Source organism: Mirounga angustirostris, unplaced genomic scaffold (assembly GCF_029215605.1).
Source record: "Mirounga angustirostris isolate CCGP_5_RB_7025 unplaced genomic scaffold, mMirAng1.0.hap1 SCAF_2, whole genome shotgun sequence".
NCBI classification, from domain to species: Eukaryota; Metazoa; Chordata; class Mammalia; order Carnivora; family Phocidae; genus Mirounga; species Mirounga angustirostris.
This window is the reverse complement of record NW_026991710.1, coordinates 76,185,878-76,198,276: the sequence shown is the minus strand read 5'-3', so window position 1 is coordinate 76,198,276 and position 12,399 is coordinate 76,185,878. Positions and strand designations below refer to the sequence as shown.

At 38.7% G+C, this 12,399-nt stretch overlaps 1 non-coding gene across 1 annotated transcript; it reads left to right on the top strand.

Moving 5' to 3' along the window:
• The first annotated feature begins 2,387 nt into the window (after positions 1-2,387).
• On the top strand, positions 2,388-2,495 carry LOC123849062 (U6 spliceosomal RNA). Its single transcript, XR_006791907.1, has one exon. It is a non-coding gene; the product is annotated as a U6 spliceosomal RNA (small nuclear RNA).
• Positions 2,496-12,399: the final 9,904 nt, after the last annotated feature.

Sequence of the window (12,399 nt, the reverse complement as noted above, 5' to 3'; positions counted from 1 at the left end):
CAGCAGTGGGCTGGGGGCAGGCAGCTGGTCTGACTGCAGGCCCCACCCACCAACAAAAGCTTCTCAGGGGACAACACAGGGACAGTGCCTGCAGTTTGGTGCTCCTGCATCTCTGGTGAACACCTGGTCTGACTCAACTCAAGCCCAAGGCAGCCCCAGACTGGCCCACTAACACCATGGGCACCAGACTCTGCCCACAGCAGGCAGAGTGCCATCACAGGTTGGACTGAAGGCAAACACAGCAACACACATAGGAGACACCCCCTGGAGCACCGTTTTCTGGTGAAAAGGAGACATTGTGCTGCAGGACCTCTTATTCATAAAGTCACTACTTTCAAGTGCAAGAGACATAGCTGAATTTCCTAAAACACAGAAACAGACACAGCAATAGACAGGATGAGGAGACAGAAGAATATGTCCCAGATGAAAGAGTGGAACAAAATCAGAGCAGGAGACCTAAGCAAAATGGAGGTAAGTAATATGTCTGATAGAGAATTTAAAGTAATGCTCATAAAGATACTCACTGGACTTGAGAAAAGAGTGCAGGACCTCCATGAGACCCTCCACCAAGAGATAGGAGACATAAAAAAGAACCAATTAGAGCTATTGGACTCACTAAATGGAAATAAAAATAGACCACCTGGAATAAAGAGCAAACAAGAGGAAGTAGAAGAACAGATCAGCCACCTTGAGGACAGAGTAATGGGAAATAATCAAACTGAGCAGATGAGAGGGGAAAAAAATATGCAAAATGAGAAGAGACCCAGGGAACTCAACGACACTGTCAGGCATAACAGGGATGGGGATCCCAGAAGAAGAAGAGTGAGAAAAGGGGACAGATTTGTCTGAAGAAATAATAGCTGAAAACTTCCTGAATCTGGGGAAGGAAAGAGAAATCCAGATCCGGGAGGCACAGAGAGCCCCCAACAAAACCAACCCAAAGAGGTCTGCAACAAGACACAAAGTAAATAAGATGGCCAAAAGTGGTGATAAAGAGAGAATTTTAAAAGCAACAAGAGAAAGGAAAGCAGGTACATACAAGGGAAACCCCATACGGCTATCAGTGGGTTTTTCAGCAGAAACTCTGCAGGCCAGAAGGGAGCAGCATGATCAATTCCAACTGCTAAAAGGAAAAAATCTACAGCCAAGAATACTCTATCCAGCAAGGTTTTCATTTAGAATAGGAGAGAGAGAGAGAGTTTCCCAGAAAAACAAAAGTTAAAAGCAAAACCAGCCACGTCCCTGTCACACATGATGCCATCAGCCTGTGGGTCCCAAATTCACAGTCCAGCCGGCCTCCTGCCCGAGTCAGCATGCATGGCCTGCCACCTACTCAATGCCAAGTCAACATGCCTTCACCTCAGATTGCCAAGGGCTCAAATGGCACTCTTCCCCTCAAATTCCAGCCCCTGTGCTCAAGTTTGTGCACACTAGTGGGCATAATTATAACAGCAGAATGAAGCAACCCAAACAGTGACACTATTTCTGTGGAATATAGAATGGATAAAAGGAGTGTGCTAGGCTGAGAACATCTCCAACAAGCACATCAAAGAACAATACATACAGCATGATTCTGGTTAGTAAAAAAAACAAACCTGGGAAGAATAAAACAAGATGAAATCAGAGAGGGAGACAAGCCATAAGAGACTCTTAAGCATAGGAAAGAAACTGAGGGTTGCTGGAGGGGATGGGGGTGGATGGGGTAACTGGGTGATGAACATTAAGGAGGACACGTAATGGAATGAGCACTGGGTATTCTAGGCAACTAATGAATCACTGAACTCTACCTCTGAAACTAATAATATACTATATGTTAATTAATTGAATTTAAATTTAAAAAAAGGAAACCCCCCCCAAAATAAATAAAAATTAAAAGATCACATTATATGTCCAGCATCCATCAGTTCGTTTAAATTCCCTTCCAAACTTTATTTTCTGTATTATCCCTTGGGGCAATGTATCAAGTAAAGTAGTACTTCATTTAATATTTAATATGCATTAAAGTGCCTTTTTTTTCTTCAAATTCTAGAGTTGCATGCTAGTTTTAGAATTAAGGACTTCAGTAAGAGAGATGGTGTTCTTTGTCATACTCAAACCTATGTCTCCAGTCTTAATGATCATCCTCATACTTCGGTTTTTCTTTTTCTATAGTTATTCAGAAGTGTTTTCATCTTCTTGGTTATTTCAGTTGCTATAAGTTTAATACTCTCTTATTTTAGGTTTGGCAAACAAAATTGCATGCAGTGTTCCAAATGCAAATCAATCAGGGTTTTGCATTGTTTTGTGTTTATGAGTAAAGTCATATTTTCTGTTAATAAGCATTCTTTATTTTGATTCTGATTCCGAATATTGGACTATATCAGACAATTCTATTAAAAATAGAAATGGTGCTCGCTTCGGCAGCACATATACTAAAAATTGGAACGATACAGAGAAGTTTAGCATGGCCCCTGCGCAAGGATGACACGCAAATTCGTGAAGCGTTCCATATTTTTTTGAATCACAGATCTGTACCTCTGAAACAAATAATGCAATATATGTTAAGAAAAAAAAAGAAGAAGAAGATAGCAGGAGGGGAAGAATGAAGGGGAGGAAATCGGAGGGGGAGACGAACCATGAGAGGCCATGGACTCTGAAAAACAAACTGAGGGTTCTAGAGGGGAGGGGGGTGGGAGGATGGGTTAGCCTGGTGATGGGTATTAAAGAGGGCACATTCTGCATGGAGCACTGGGTATTATGCACAAACAATGAATCATGGAACACTACATCAAAAACTAATGATGTAATGTACGGTAATTAACATAACAATAAAAAATAAAAAAATAGAAATGAAACAGTTTAGTGAGATATTCAGTTGCTGCAGTCAATGATAGTTTATGGCAAATTCCCTCCTCTATATCAAATAATTTATGTTGCTAATTTAAACAATAAACCAATTGTTTCTATACATCCTATATTTATATGTATGTATTTCTAAAATAAACATCCATCACCCAGCTATGGCCTGTAAAAAGATTATATCCTCATTATTAGGCCTGGTCTCTTTTGAAAAGGTGTAATTCTGGGTGTCAGCCATCCAGGAAAACTAAGGTGTAATTGATTTAGGCAGGGGAGGGAATCCGATTGAGTATTCTTGAAGTTTTACTCTCGTAAGCCTAGATGTGATGAATCTAAGAACACTGAGGAGAATCCCTGGATATTAGGAATTAAGAGTATAAATAACACTAGTCATAACAATTATTCTTATGAGTGAGGCAAATGCGAAATTTATTTAATTTAATCTTCACAGCAACCATAAGATGCAGGTGGGCACTATATTATCATCCCTACTTTGTAGACGGAGCCGCTGAGACAGAGTTTAAGTAATATATCCAAAGTCACTCGGGTCGTAAATGGAGAATTGGGCTATAAACTCAGGTGTGCTTAAATTAAAACTCCCCACTCAAAGCCAATATATTCCTAGAAGTTTCTGCAATAGTGGCAAGCTAGCAGTGAGTCAGGAACCCTATTAGAAGATTTCTTTGGGGTACTGTCCAATAGAAATATTGTACAAATCACATGTGTAATTTAAAATATTCTAGCAGCCACTGCAGAATAGAGTAAAAAGAAACAGATAAAAATAGTTTTATTTATTAATTTTTTTTAGATAAAGATAGTTTTAATGGTATATCTTTAACTTACCTAATATGCCAAAAATATCATTTTAATATGCAATCAATATGAAATTACTTTTTAATCAATATAGAACTATGAATGAGGTATTTTACATTCTTTTTGTGAAATCCACCATGTGTTTTATGCTTGCAGCACATCTCCATTGGGACTATGCATATTTCAAGTGCTTAATAGTCACTTGTGGCTAATGGCTACTGTTTTAGATAGCATGGCTCGAAGGTCTCAAAACTGGATTTGGGTAATTTATATTTTAAAGATTACCTTGTATTGTGCTATTTTATCTCCCTTTGAGGATTTTTCTAGCCTTGAGTAACTTCATGTTTGAATGATCTTTCTCTCAGTCGTGTTGTGAGGAATTAAGAGGTTGAGGAGGATCAGTAACCCCCCTACTTCTACTAGCGGCTCTCGTAATGGGGGCAGGTGAAATTAGGTAAGAATTCCCAAAGGGAAAGGAAAATCAAGGGACAAAAACCAGGATTTTAGATCCAGCTGCTCCTCCTCCATCCTGGAATTTTCTTTTCTTAGAAGTTAGTGATTGCTGGGGTGCTGGGGTGCCTGTCGGTTACACGTGGACTCTTGGTTTCTGCTCAGGTCATGATCTCAGGGTCATGAGATCGAGCCCTGCATTGGGCTCCATGCTCAGCACAGAGTCTGCTTGAGATTCTCTCCCTCTCCCTTTGCCTCTCCCCCTGCTCGAGCTCTCTCTTTCTTGCTCTCTCTCTAAAATGAAAGAAATAAAATCTTAAAAAAAAGAAGTTAGTGATTGCCTTAAATTTGACAAAACAGTTTAGAATTTGAGCACTTGTGATTTTCAGTATATTAGTCTTCCACCTTTCCTTTCTTGCCTAATATCTTTTTATTTATCTGGTGAATTTGCAAACAAGTTGCTTGCTGGGAACTGTAGACACAGCCTGATGATTAACCCAGTTAGGGAACTGATGCCAGAAATGCAACAGTGTAGGTAGCAACCAACTCTAAATCCCATTGGTATGCAATAGTCTCTTCTACTTAGAATTTCTAGACCACTGTAGTTTAAACCCAAACTAAAATGAAGAGATTAATAACAGACAGCTGGGCAAGAAAATCAGCCTCCCGTAGCTGCTGACATGACTTATGAGCAAGAACTGGCTCACAAAATGGGCAACAGAGTGTGCTGCTAAAACACAAAGAAACTAGGTATTCGCAATGAAGAGCTTGGGTAAGGGGTACTTTTACCAGTAAGATATTTCAGGACAGTTGTGCTGTAATCATGGGAAAATAAGTAAAGGATGATAATTATGTGCTAAATGAAAAATTTTGAATCTTGTACTTGCTGAAATTCCATTACAAATGGAATTGTCTGGAGAACCCTAGATTTTGTCAATTGAACTAAGACAATTTGCAGCAACATGATGTACATGACAATGTATACAGCAAAATATCCTCAATATTCATCCTCACCTCCTGATAGAATCTTTTAAAGATTTTCCCTTTTCTTCATTCTTCCTTGTTCACATGTGTTTATGACTCAAGGTAGATGTGAGTTTAAAGGAGATAAGCAAGGTGCCCGGCTAGCTCAGTCAGTAGAGCATGAGACTCTTAAAGGAGATAAGCAGAGTTCGGAATAGGTCAATGTTTGAGGGCTCCTGGGACAATCAAGGCAGGTATTATGACTTGGAGACAAATGGAAAGTCCAGCAAAGACAGCTGAGAGTACCTAAGAAGATAAAACAAGTATGATTTAATGATTAGGCACACATTGGACTCTTGCTTGGTACCAAGCAAGCTAACAACTTGAATTTAGAGCCCCATCTTTTCACTATTTCTTCAACAGACTTGAAAATGGAAAGGAGTTAGTTATAAAGTGATACAGTTACTCACTCATTCTCTTCACTCTTTGCATGCAACCTTATCTTCTAAGACCAAAGCAGATGTTAATCTGGGAAGCACTTCAGCTTAATTTCTAAGCATGTAAGGTGTTCTGTTCAAATTTCCCTAATTTGTCATGATGTGTATCAGCGAGACTAGGTCCTGAACAAAACCAGAGCAACAACCCAAAGGACAATGGGAAATGCAAGTGGACATCAGAGACATTTGTCTTTTATCAGAGTGAGCAGTACTGCTCTCCCAACCCCCTCCCTCTCTCAGTGAAAATACTGTAAAGCCCAAGGAAATAGGAATAGATTTTAAATCTTTCTGAATAGGTCAATAACTTGAATGTAGCCCAGGTCCTGATTACTGAAAAAGATTAATGAAAAAAATTTATCATTGTTCAGGAAATTTAAGCATAACTGTCTTGCAACTAGGAGACCTTGCAGAGAAGCAAAAATTGGTGAGCTCTGCATGGAAGATTCTTCCCTCTCTTTACTGCCTTTATTTCTTCAAATAAGGAAGACAACAATGGAAGGTTTTTACTGATATCTCTTGTGATAATGTTTCTAAGAGAATCATAAGGTGTTTTTCTCTTACTATCATGAAAACTTATTTAAAAATCATATTTAACATTGGCAGGCTAATTTCTCAGTTCTTTGAACAACAGCTTTTTGCCTAGACTCTTAGACATCTCATGGGGAAAATATTTTGCCTCTATTGAAGAAGGAACTTGATTTTACCTGGATAATTCATCCCTTGCCCTGGGCAGACAGCAAAAGGGGCAAGCTCTCCATATGCTGCCCAGCATTCCACGACGACATAAGCACACAGACAGGTTTTGTGGCTGTTACTACTTGTTCCTATGTCAGGGACATTTTCATTTCTCAAAGCTTTCCTGACTTTTTTCCCCTTTTCTATACAGACTTTACTGATCTATAGCAACATACCAACATCAATTTAGTAGGATTTAACTAGTATTTATAAAGACATGAAATCTCTTTCTAGCTACCTGCATGGTCCTTTCTTAAAAAAAAAAAACACAACAAAAAACCCACAAAAAACCCCCCTTCAAATGGTACTGCATCTGAAGTCCTGTGAGATCCTTATTTTATTTTTTCTTAAGCAATTTACTTATTTATTTTTTAGGTAAACTCTATGTCCAATGTGGGGCTCGAACTCATGACCCCAAGATCAAGAGCTGCATGCTCTATCAACTGAGCCAGCCAAGTACCCCTGTGAGATCCTTATTTTAATCAGTCAACCTGGGTGCATCAAATTTCACAATCACATAATTAAATAAACTTCTGTTTTTAAATGGTTTAAATTCTGGGGCGCCTGGGTGGCTCAGCCTGTTAAGCTTCTGACTCTTGATTTTGGCTCAGGCCCCTCCTGGGGCTCTGCGCTCAGCAGGGAGTCTGCTTGAGATTCTCTCTCCCTCTGCCTCTGCCCCCCTCCGTCTAACATAAATAAATAAATCTTAAAAAAAAACCCAAAAATAAATAGTATAAATTCTCCCCTACAAGGTGTGAATTGCCAGATGTTCCAAACACTAGTATACTCCAAAATCCATCTCATTAATCTGCCTGCCAGACAGAAATTCTTATTATTAAATCCTTGGTTTCATTTAGGCTCTGTAGGAGAGATGTTGTCTACATGATGCTGCTATTTAAAGGGAAACATAGCCTGTATATAAGATAGAGTAGATGAAATTTTGCTCCAATGTGTCAATTTATCTTTGGTCTCCCCTGTGTAGTGTGATAGTGAGTGTTGTGGGGTGTGAAACCTGTATTCATTTATGTGCCAAACTAATCATCTTCTCTACCACGCATTAAGAAAGAGCAAGTTTTCGAAGTAGAAGCTAAAAGGCAGAAAGATTGCCATGCCCAACTCCCCACTGAATATCTGATCCCACTAAAACCAAAGAATCAGAGGACTGGGGAATTATTGGCTCACCTGCACACCAACCCACCTTTCAGCTTTTCTGAGGGGATAAGAAATTGCCCTATTTGTACATACAGTCTTTCAAAGGAAAACTTCTGACAGCAACTCATGTATAATGCACACTCCTGGTGGGAAAATCTTTCCTACTTCCTAATTAAGTTTACAGCCACTGCAAAAATACCCTAAAAAGAATTATAGAGAAGTTAAGACCTATGGGAAAAAAATTCCCTCTAAGTTAAGAAAGCCCAGTTAAAATATTTTCTTGATGGCAAAATTATAACCCAGAATTTCTCGAAACTGAGTAATGAAAAGTTCACATATTTTCAGATTAGCATATACTTGAATATAATCTGTAACAGTGACATCTGGTGGCTTTTATTATAGTGCTGTGGCATCTTTTGTACAGAGCCACACCATAATTGAATAGAATTGTAACATAGCTGTATGCTTTATGCATGACAAAACAAACATACATATTAGCTTTTACCAAAGTATTCCTTATAAACTAGGTATAATGAAATGTCCAATATTTTTGCAAGTTCACAAGTTTGAAACTTTCAGATAAGAGTATACAAATTAATATTTTAACCTTAAACTTTTTAGTCACATTATCATGAACTTGCTGGCTTTGAATTTATGTGTATTTAACTTTCATTCATTTTTTTGAGTTCATGGAGTACAGGCTCAGATTGGCATATTCTTTCGTAGCTGCTTGCAGCACCAGCCTGTCACTCATGGTAGCTAAAACCCCAGGCCGTCTGGAATAAATTTAATTCATTGCCCTCTTAAGCTCCACCAGGGCTAAATGGAGAGGGAAGGGTGAATAGGTGAATCTCAGTCTTTCTCTCGGGGTGTTAAATGTTAATGATGACCTTGATTTGTCCATGTGCACTGCTCCCCTCCCCCAATTCCTGAAGTCTAGCAGCCCGTACTCTGAAAACTTTCCAAACACAATGAGAAACTAGGAGAATATATATTAGCAACAAAGATTCTTTTAAAAAATTATGTTTTAGCTCCATAGAGTTTTTAAATCCATTCCTTCAATTTGCACTTTTTCCAACTGGTTGAAAAGCAATCAGGAGACTGGTCTCTGGCAATTCCCATCTCTTAAACTTTTTTGACAGTTGGACTCTTTGTAAATGTTGGCTGATGCAGAACTCCTATGCTGAGGTTCTACCATAAAGAGGCTTTTAACCCGTGATTTCTGTAGATTAGGCACTCCTAATTTACATTAGGTGATCTGCTTTAATTTGCACTGTTGAGTCTAGAAAAGAAATGTGGCTCAGATAGCAGTATTTGCACTTGTGTGTGCAAGTGGAAAGTGATCTAAGCATCAGGCCAATTGTACCGTGCTATGTTTAAGTGTATAATAAGCAAAGCAATTTCTGCTTTCTTTCTTTCTGTCAGGCATGTTATTTGTGGTACATAACAGCACTTATCAAGAGAAATACCTTATTAGAGAGTTAGAGAAACTATATTCAAGCAAGGTTTTCTTCAAGTAACTAAATTGCATTAACAACAATTTACTGTTTCCACAACACCAAGTTGTGAATACACTCAGGCAAAGGAAACAGTAGGTACAGATGCCTTTTTGTAAATAGGCCATGCTGTAGAGTGATCAATTCAAAGAATAAATAGATGCTAATAAGTCCATTTTATTATCTCTTAATCCTTCATAGGGATAGAGAATTCTTTTTCCAAGTATGTCTAATTTGTGAAATAATGGATCAGGATTAGTATCAGTCTGCACTTTATGACTGTTTATGTCAGTTGCCATACAAAGCAGAAGATTTCCTGATAAAGTTTCCCAGTCTCGTGAACCATCTAAATACTGAAAACTCCCAAATTGCTAACTCCATGTTTCCACTAACCACCAGACTGTAGAAACTCTTATTTAACTGGATGTCTAGTAGACGTCTCAAACTAAACATGTCCAAAGAATTTCTGATCTCTCCCCAAAGCATCTTCTCCCACAGTATTCACCATCAGAATAAATGGCACCTTCATTCTTCTAGAAGCTCACTCTAAAATACATTGAGTCATCTCTGACTCCTTTCCTTCTCTCATACCCCATATCCATTCCAATCTGTCCAGTCTGTCAGTTTTTTACCATCAAAATACATCCTGATTCAATCGCTCTTCACCACTCTGCCATTATTATCTTTGCCCACACCACTATTTTCATTTGCCTGATGACACCACTCTTACTCTACTGTATATTATTCCAGCAGCCAGCAGAATCCTTTTAAATCTAAGCTATATCATGTCATCTTTTTTTTTTTTAATCATGCCATCCTTTTGCTAAAACTTTTCCAAAAGATTCATTTCTCGTGCAGAGTAAATTCTTATAATTGCTTGGGAGGCCCTAGAGAGTCAGTTCCTTCTCTACTTCCTTTATCTCCCATTATGGTCTCCTTTGCTTAAGGTCCAACAACGTGTCCTTGCTTTTAGTAGACTACGTCACATCTGTTGCTTTGAGACTTCTGCACTTTCTGCTCCCTCTGCCTAGAACATCCTTTACTCAGGTAACTTCTTTGCTGACTTTCTCATTTCCTTCAGGTTTTTTTTTGAAATTTGATCATCTCAGAGAGGCTTCCCATTCCCACCCTGTATGTGATTATCACCCTCTATCTAGCCCCATGTTCCCTATCTTTCTTCTCTGGTATTTTCCCCCATTTATCACCAACTGATATTATATATTTTACTTATGTATTTGTTTATTATTTGTTAATTTCTACTTGTTTCCCAGAATATAAATGCCACGAGGAGACTAATGTCGTTTTGTTCACTGTTGTAATCCCACCACATAGAACAGTGAGTGCCTGGAACATAACAAAAACTTGATAAAATGTTTATTGAATGACTGAATGGATTGCTTATCTGTAGCTGCATCTTCTGTCCATATTTCCTCAAAGAAAACCTTCTCCCAGGTTAACCAGGTGCAGAGCATTATGTTTCTGATCTGCCCTAAAAAGCTATTGTTGGTACCTTAGACCTTCAAAACTACAAAATTCACTACTCCTTACTTCTTCAGTAATTGAAGACGAGCCTCATGAATCTCAGTTGGGGAAAGGCTTGGCAGAGATAGCTTGTCTCCACTACGCTTAACACCATCAAGAGTGGCTTAAAGGCTGGGGCTGGAGTCCTCGGAAGGCTCTCAGTGGATGCTGCCTGTGGGATGGTTTGGGCTTTCTTACCACATGGCGATTGGGTTCCCAGGGTAAGCATTTCCCAGGGAGAAGCTCAGGTAGAGATCATATCACCTTTGATAAGCCAGCCTTGGGAACTACGCAGTGTCACTTTTGCTGCATTCTATTTGTCAAGACCACCACAAATCCCTGTCCAATTTTAAGGCAAGGAGAAATAGATTCTACCTCCTGATGGGGAAATGGCAAGATTCTGCGGGAGCCGGTGAGACGAGAAATATTGTTACGGTTATTTTGGAAAATGCAACCTGCCATCGCCACTACAAGGTATCTGCATGGACTAAAATGATGTTCAATTGATAAAACTCATGGTAAAGATCCAGGATTTCCATGTTGTCTCTCAAAGGATCCATGTATTGCTATCCTACAGAGGGTACTGTGGTAGTTTAAAAATATGTCCACAAATCTTTTACAATTTTCCTGTCAAGTGGCCACTCCTCCTTCCCTTGAATCTGGGTTGGACTTACAGATGCCATTGTAAGCAATATGATGCAGCCGAAGTAGCATTGTATGAATTCCAAGGCAGCTTTCGCCTTCATCCCTGGAACACTTGTGTTTGGAACTATGAGCTGCCATGTAAGGAGTCCGACTCTCCTTAGACCTCCCTGCTGCGAGGAAGCCCAGGCCATGTTCAAGAGGCCAACCGTGGGTGTCCTGGTTGACGGTGTGACTGAGATCCCAGTTGACAGCATCAAGTGCCGGTTATGAGATGAGAATGAGGCATCTTAGAGGTCCAGCCCAGGAGAGCTTGACAACTGCCGGCCCCACCCACACCTGACAGCAACCATACAAGAGACCTTAAGTCTGAACAGACCAGCCAAACCCTCCCAGGATTTCTGACCCACCAAGTCGTGAGCAAAATAAAATGGTTGTTTTAAGCCACTAAGTTTGTAAGTAATTTGTTATTCATCGAGTATAACCAAACAAGTAGATGTAATGGCCAAGAGGATTTAATTTTTGTTCGAGAGCTAAAATTATAGTCTTCAATTCTGCATTTGCCGTATAAAACGTAGGTTGGTTTCAAGGGTTAAACCCTTTATTATTCCTTTGCAATAAAATAATTTTTAAAAAAGAGTGAAAAGTCTTCAAATTCTTGACCTATCAATCCTAATCCTTTTACAGGATTGAGAACATGCTAGTCTGTGCACAAACACACATGAGGATACTCTTAAGTAGGTTTTACTCAGATCATTTCATAGTTGCAGAATATCACCAGAATGTATTGAGTTCATGATTGTAAAGTTAATTGCTTAATATTTTAACCATTTTATTGTAACAAATCTATGTGACTGTTTAGTTACTATTACTTTCCTATAAATGTACACCTTATTATATTATTTTAATACAATTTTTATATTGAAAGTCAACCTTCTGTTAGATCTTTTAAAAAGTTAGGACGTTAGTAATTGCTAGTGAGCTTTTAAAAATGACATTCCTCACACATGAAACAGCAACAATGAAATGCATCCTGAAGTTAGAGGAATATTGGAGCAGCAGATTGAACATAGTGAGACAAATAATTTAAGAAGAAAATGAAAGTAACAATTAGTTTCAAAAGTTGATCTGGTTCTTTCTGCTGGTGAAGATTTACCAAAAAATCATAGCAGCAACGTACATATTTACTCTTTTTCATTGTTTCTCATTCAGAGCTGCTGTAGTGCTATGATTACAAATTTTTTTTTTTTCCAAGTACAGACTAAGCTTTACTTAACTTTTTTCTTGATAGA